Raw genomic sequence first — 6,062 nt, 5'->3', positions numbered from 1 at the left:
GAATAAAAAAAATCATTGATTTATAATTTAGAAATGTAATAACAATAACTAATAGGCTAAATAAAACTAGATATATAGAAATGTGTTATATTGTTTTATTAAGCTAAATGCGATTAATCATAACATCGATTAATAAGATAACTAGTCTTTCAACAAAAAATTAAGTCTAAAAAACTTAGCCCATTGTTCTCGAATCTCATCCAATTCTACATCGTTGTAGGCTGCAAGTCTTGCCAAATACTCCTGCAAATATAAAAAAAAAAATACGTGTCTATTATACTTTATAAAAATAAAACATCAACCAAAACTCGTATAAATCATTTTAGCTTGCAAAGAAGAGGTAAATTCATCACTAACCTCTTTCAATTACCCTTGCAATCGTTATGGAAAGATACTATCTCATACATATATCTCATTACATAATAAGCACATTCTGTACCACCACATTGTTGAGCACACTAATTCAAATAAACATAGTACAATAATTTAATAAATTAAATAGTACTTTCATTGCTAATAGAACGAAAAAGCAAGAATTATACGCTTACCTCCATTCTTATGTGTAGTAATTGTGGCTTACTCATTTTAAAAGCATTTCCTTTGAGGTGTGACCTATATACATTGTAAGGTCTCAAAAAATCATAAAAAGCACCAGATTAGACGAATAAAAAATAACTTTTAATTACATGCATATGAGTACGTAGTCTATTTAACTAGGAATGTTGTGTACTAACAGCTTTATTATTTTGGACAACTCTAAGTTTCGAGCGTTAATTAAACTCATACAGAAGACTCATACGCAAATCAATCACATAGAGTACCCAATGGTGCCTACATTTTAATAAACTTGTTTATATTATTTACATAATTAAAATAAATAAAAAATTATGAAAAAACTTAAGAATAAGAGCATTCATGCATAATTTCCTTCATTCCTAAAATTAATCTAAAGCCCAATCAATTGTTCATGTCATTACTCCAATATAAATATACAAAAAGTGGCAACCCCCCCCCCCCCCTTCCTCACAAACACTTACCCACGACTAAATAGAAGTATATAATTACCAAAATTATACTCTAGAATAATCAATTTCCAACAATACTAATAAGAAGTATATACTACATGTTTACATCTTCTATGTATTTTCAATTACCAAAAAGCAGAAGAAAAAATAAAAGGTAAAATTTAATATTTTCCAAATACATTTTAAATCTAAAGAGCTCTGATCCTATTAAACAATCATAACCCATGAAGCAAAATTAGAACAAAATACTCAAAATCGAGGAAAAATAAAATCTCAAAAATCCTTTTACCTACCCTTAAATTGCAACCAAAGAACAACACAAAAAAAGAAAATAGGTAATAAACCATACAAAAAGATAATTAAATTATAAAACAATAAGGTAAACAAAGTATGGATATTTTACAAAACAGAACAAAAAGACAACCTGTTAATTTTATTTATTTTGAGACAAAAGAGCAGTGTAGAAAGTTCTCCTTCAACATGAACATCTTACGTTGCTGTTTTCACACACCCAAAAAAAAAGTTATTCTCTTAGTCATTGTGCTCAAATTAGCAATACTCTTATTGACATATTTGATTCAGTGAAGATGACCCTAGTTTTAGATGCTATACTGTCTTTAATCTACTGTCAAGAATCAACTACATTATTAGTTTGATTCTTAACTTAATACACTCACAAAACATATCATTTTGGAACCATATACGGATTGTTAATATATACCATATTAAGCATGTTTCGAGAAACTGAAGAGCAACCTGACATTATTTTATAAGAGCTACTACTTGTTTTATGATATCCTGATTAAAAAGGTTGTGTTTTGGGATGTAAAGTACTACATTTTGACTCTAGCCTTGCAAGATTTCATCTTTTATCTGTTCTTTCTCACACTCCATCGGGATACATAGTTATGTATACTATTTTGGAGTCAGTAGAACTATTGACTCATTTTTCCTACAAAGTATAATAGTAATGAATTAGGACTGGTCTCCTAGCATGCTCTTAAGTGATGAGAATGTAAAGTGCAGAAGTAGCACAACTGCTACGAAGGGTATTGGTGCATAATCATGTCATGTCTCTAATTCTGGAAATTGTGAGATCAAAAGTTGTTTGAAGCTGAATCTAGATAATCATTTGCAGAGCTAGGGGTGCGGTATCCCCACAAATATTATTGATTAACAATCTATTTTGTTGACCAGCTTTAAAATTCATATATTCTATTTGGTTTAGTGATAATTTCCAAGAAATATTATTTATGCTAATGGGGAGCTCTAAACCTGGGTTCAATCCATTATACTTTCCAACTGATGAAATTCATATAAACATTTTTTTCCCCTCTCAATTCTTTATTTGTTATTTCCCATTCATAAAAGAATGATATTAGAGTTTAGACACTTGCCTAGTAACATCCAATCACTAGTAAAGAAGAGTATGTCTTATATAGGATGGAAAGCACACGAGTAAAATTTGTTTCCATTGCAGCTCAGCTCGTGCACATAATCACCTTCATTTTTTAAGCCAAGACTCTAGACTCTAACAGAGTCCTCACTAACAAAAGCCAAGAATTCACCAGTGGGATCCCAACATACAGAATGAATCTTTTTTTTGTGCCCCTACAACGAAAATCATGCAAATTAAGCTTCACATGCCAAGATATACAAAGAAAAACAGCTTAAACACTTGATGTCAACAGCATATTAAAATACGCATCAAACCATGTATAAACACACAAGTTATCCCTTTTCTATCTCTAACTATCACTCAGAATTAAGATGAGGACAGAATCAAAAGATAAGAAGTTTAATCAAAAAGAATCATTAAAATTCATCATTGATTTGATAAAGGAAATGAAATTAAGCTAGTTCTACAAACATTGTAAAACAAAAAGAGTAATTGTAGACACCTAAAATGTCTCCCCAAAACCAAACCCGATGATGAACAACCTTTCACCGCCATTATTGGTCGGGTTGAGTATTTAACCTTTGGAGTGCTTAATCCATATTTCCATTCAATACATTTCATAAACCAACTCAATTCTTAGCCCATTTTGCTAAACCATAACTTATTTTTCACTTTTCGTGTCCACATCACAAAACCGAGAGAAACTGATTTTGTGTCCCTATAATTTTGATCCAATTATTATTTGGTTGGATAGGCCTTTAAATAAGATTTCCAACGATATATCATAAGCCCAATTCTGATTTTAAACGAAGAAGATATGAGCAAAATACTAAACTCGGCCCAAAACCGACACCCTTTCACTAAAATGGCCATATCTTAAAATCTACAAATGATTTTAACCTGATTCCAATTTCGATGGAAATTAGACTTGATAATATTTCCAATGATAATATTATATTTCTTATTCCGAGTTACGGATCAAAAGTTAACATAGTTTTAAAAACGCGTAAAAAAAAGGAATTACCCCGCATTAGCTAAAATGCCGCGTCATGGCAAAAGCTGATGTGGCACGGTGCATATTGCCATGACACGGTTTTTTCACCGTGTCACGGTGCTTTTTCCGTGTATTTTCCTAGTTTTCTTCATTCATTTATGAATTTAGACGCAAATCTGGAAAGCCCATACACCGTGACGCGACGCCACGTGATGCACCACAATGGACATTGCCGCGTTGCGGCATTCTTTGCCGTGTCATGGTACACATATCGTGACACGGTGCTTTCCGTGTCTTTTCCGTGTTCCTTTTGGAAAAATTTCACACCGTGACACGGCGCTACGTGCCGCACCACAGTGGACTTTGCCGCGTCACGGCATTCTTTGCCGTGTAACGACACACATGCCGTGACACAGGAATTTTCCGTGTTTTCTCCGCGTACACAACTGCACGTGCTTTATCATTTTAGGGCAAAATAGTGCACCGCGACACGGAAATTTGTACCATGTCACAGCATTCATTACCATGTCGCGGCAGACACTGATCGTGTCACGGTGCCCCAAATTAGGGTTTTTATCTTTTCTAGGGTTCCATGTGATCCCCTACTCATTTCCTCTATAAATACCCCCTCCTTTCTGCAATTCGGGGCACCAAAAATCATTCTCTCCCCCTCTTTAGCCTAAACACCAGCCTCCTTATTCTTCCATAATACATCCCTTAAGCACTCGAAGGAGTCCATACTTGACCCGAGGTTTCGTCCTTAAACCAAGGCGTGAAAGGTACAAATAACTGAGGGTTTGGACCAAATCAAATCTACATTTATTTAATTTAATTTCCATTTGATTAATATTTTTATTGAAGTTACTAACAATTTATTCATGATGTAGCAATTTTAAGGAACGCGCGTAATGTGAGTAATTAATTAATTTAATTACTTATTTTATTTTTATATTACTAGTATCATGATTAGGTTAATTTATATTTGATTTGACTAACGTTATTATGGTTGAATTGCTTCCAATTTTAATGTTTATTCTGTTATAATATTGATCACCATATTGCATGTTTAAAGGGAATATGTAATTGAAAATCACGACTAATAAGATAATTTGGACGACCGGTTTAGGTTCCTTTTTAATCTTGTTGTTTAATCAAGTGATCACGATATTTTAGAATTATGTATGTTGCATTAATATTTAACCAATTTAGCATAATAATAGTTTGGAGCAAATTGAGTCTTTGTTTGCATGCCTTTGAGATCGCAGGAATCACTTTTCACAATAAGAATCGAGTAAAGGCCAATACGGGCGAATGAGACTCCATGACTCACTTCATACCATCATCCCCGATCCTCCATTCATGGTTCCGAACCATATGGAGTTAGTAATCTCATGGATTATGAATGGGGTGTAACCTTCACAGGTTAATCGTTGTTGCCTATCGTTGTCCCTTTATCGTGGTTGCCTTAAATGATCCGTGAACAGTTTACAAGTTCCTTAAAAACTTGTTGGCGGCTCCCTACTTTGGTTTGTCCCTAATCGTATTATGTCAATTCCCACTTTCTAAGAGTGCCAAGCATATTCACCGCATGCTTAATGTTGGCGCACTTCAAACGACGCCTACAGTAACACATTCTATATTTGCTATTGACAATTCAAATTATTATCAAAATTATTTGAGATAAAACTGACTAAAATATCATTACATAATGCAGCAGTACAACTTAATTGCTACGGAGTATTCCGTTGTACAACTTTTTCAAGTCCTTTTATAAAAATCATCTCATATCCATAATTATACACGAACAAAGAGAGTACTTTATTCCATTCAACTTTTTCATGCATAGTAAGTTAGTGAGTGCATTATTGAAGCAGAAATGGACTGATAATTCAACTTATCACTTTTGCAATCCATGTTCTAGGCCTCATATAGTAAACACTATATATGCCATATTATCAACCTGAGCAAAAGTACAAAAGCAAAGAATGTAATACTCTGACTAAAAAGTACTCTGACTATTTTTAGTTGGAGTAGACCTTGCTTCATAATCAAATCACTGAACACAAGATCTACCAGAATATATTTTTTCTCACAAATTCACTTAATTGTTTGTTAAAATCTGAGCCTTATGTGATTAATGTAAGTAGGGGTCTTAATCTGTCATGTTTGTGCTACTGATCCCTGCTTAGATCCTTCTAACCTTCGCTAAGCAGTTATCTTTTGGTCTTTTTTATGTGGTAAGCACTGCACGACGCAGTCATGATTTACTATGTCCAACCTGCAGAACATGGTCTTACTATAAAAATCAAACATTGTGCATGAAATAATTCAAAAACTTAGAAATTATCATAATCTAATACCTGTAATTGAGAAAAAAATAATGAAGAAAAATCGACATTTTTAACTTGGCGAGATCATCTCTAGGACACAACCTACTTCTAGCACCAAAGGGAAGAAAAGTTCTAGGTCTAGGGATAAGTCCCTAAAAATTATTGTCCATGAAAGTCCATATATATAGATTATTTCAATCAGGGTTATGATGATGGGTGCAAATTTATTTGCCCGATCAATTAAAACACTGGTTACAGTTAAGAAAATATGAATTGAATATAATGTATAATGTGTAGTCTATTCAATAACTTAA

The sequence above is a fragment of the Chenopodium album genome, chromosome 15 (genome assembly GCF_948465745.1).
Source record: "Chenopodium album chromosome 15, dcCheAlbu1.1, whole genome shotgun sequence".
NCBI lineage: Eukaryota > Viridiplantae > Streptophyta > Magnoliopsida > Caryophyllales > Amaranthaceae > Chenopodium > Chenopodium album.
Note: the sequence above shows the minus strand (reverse complement) of the source record.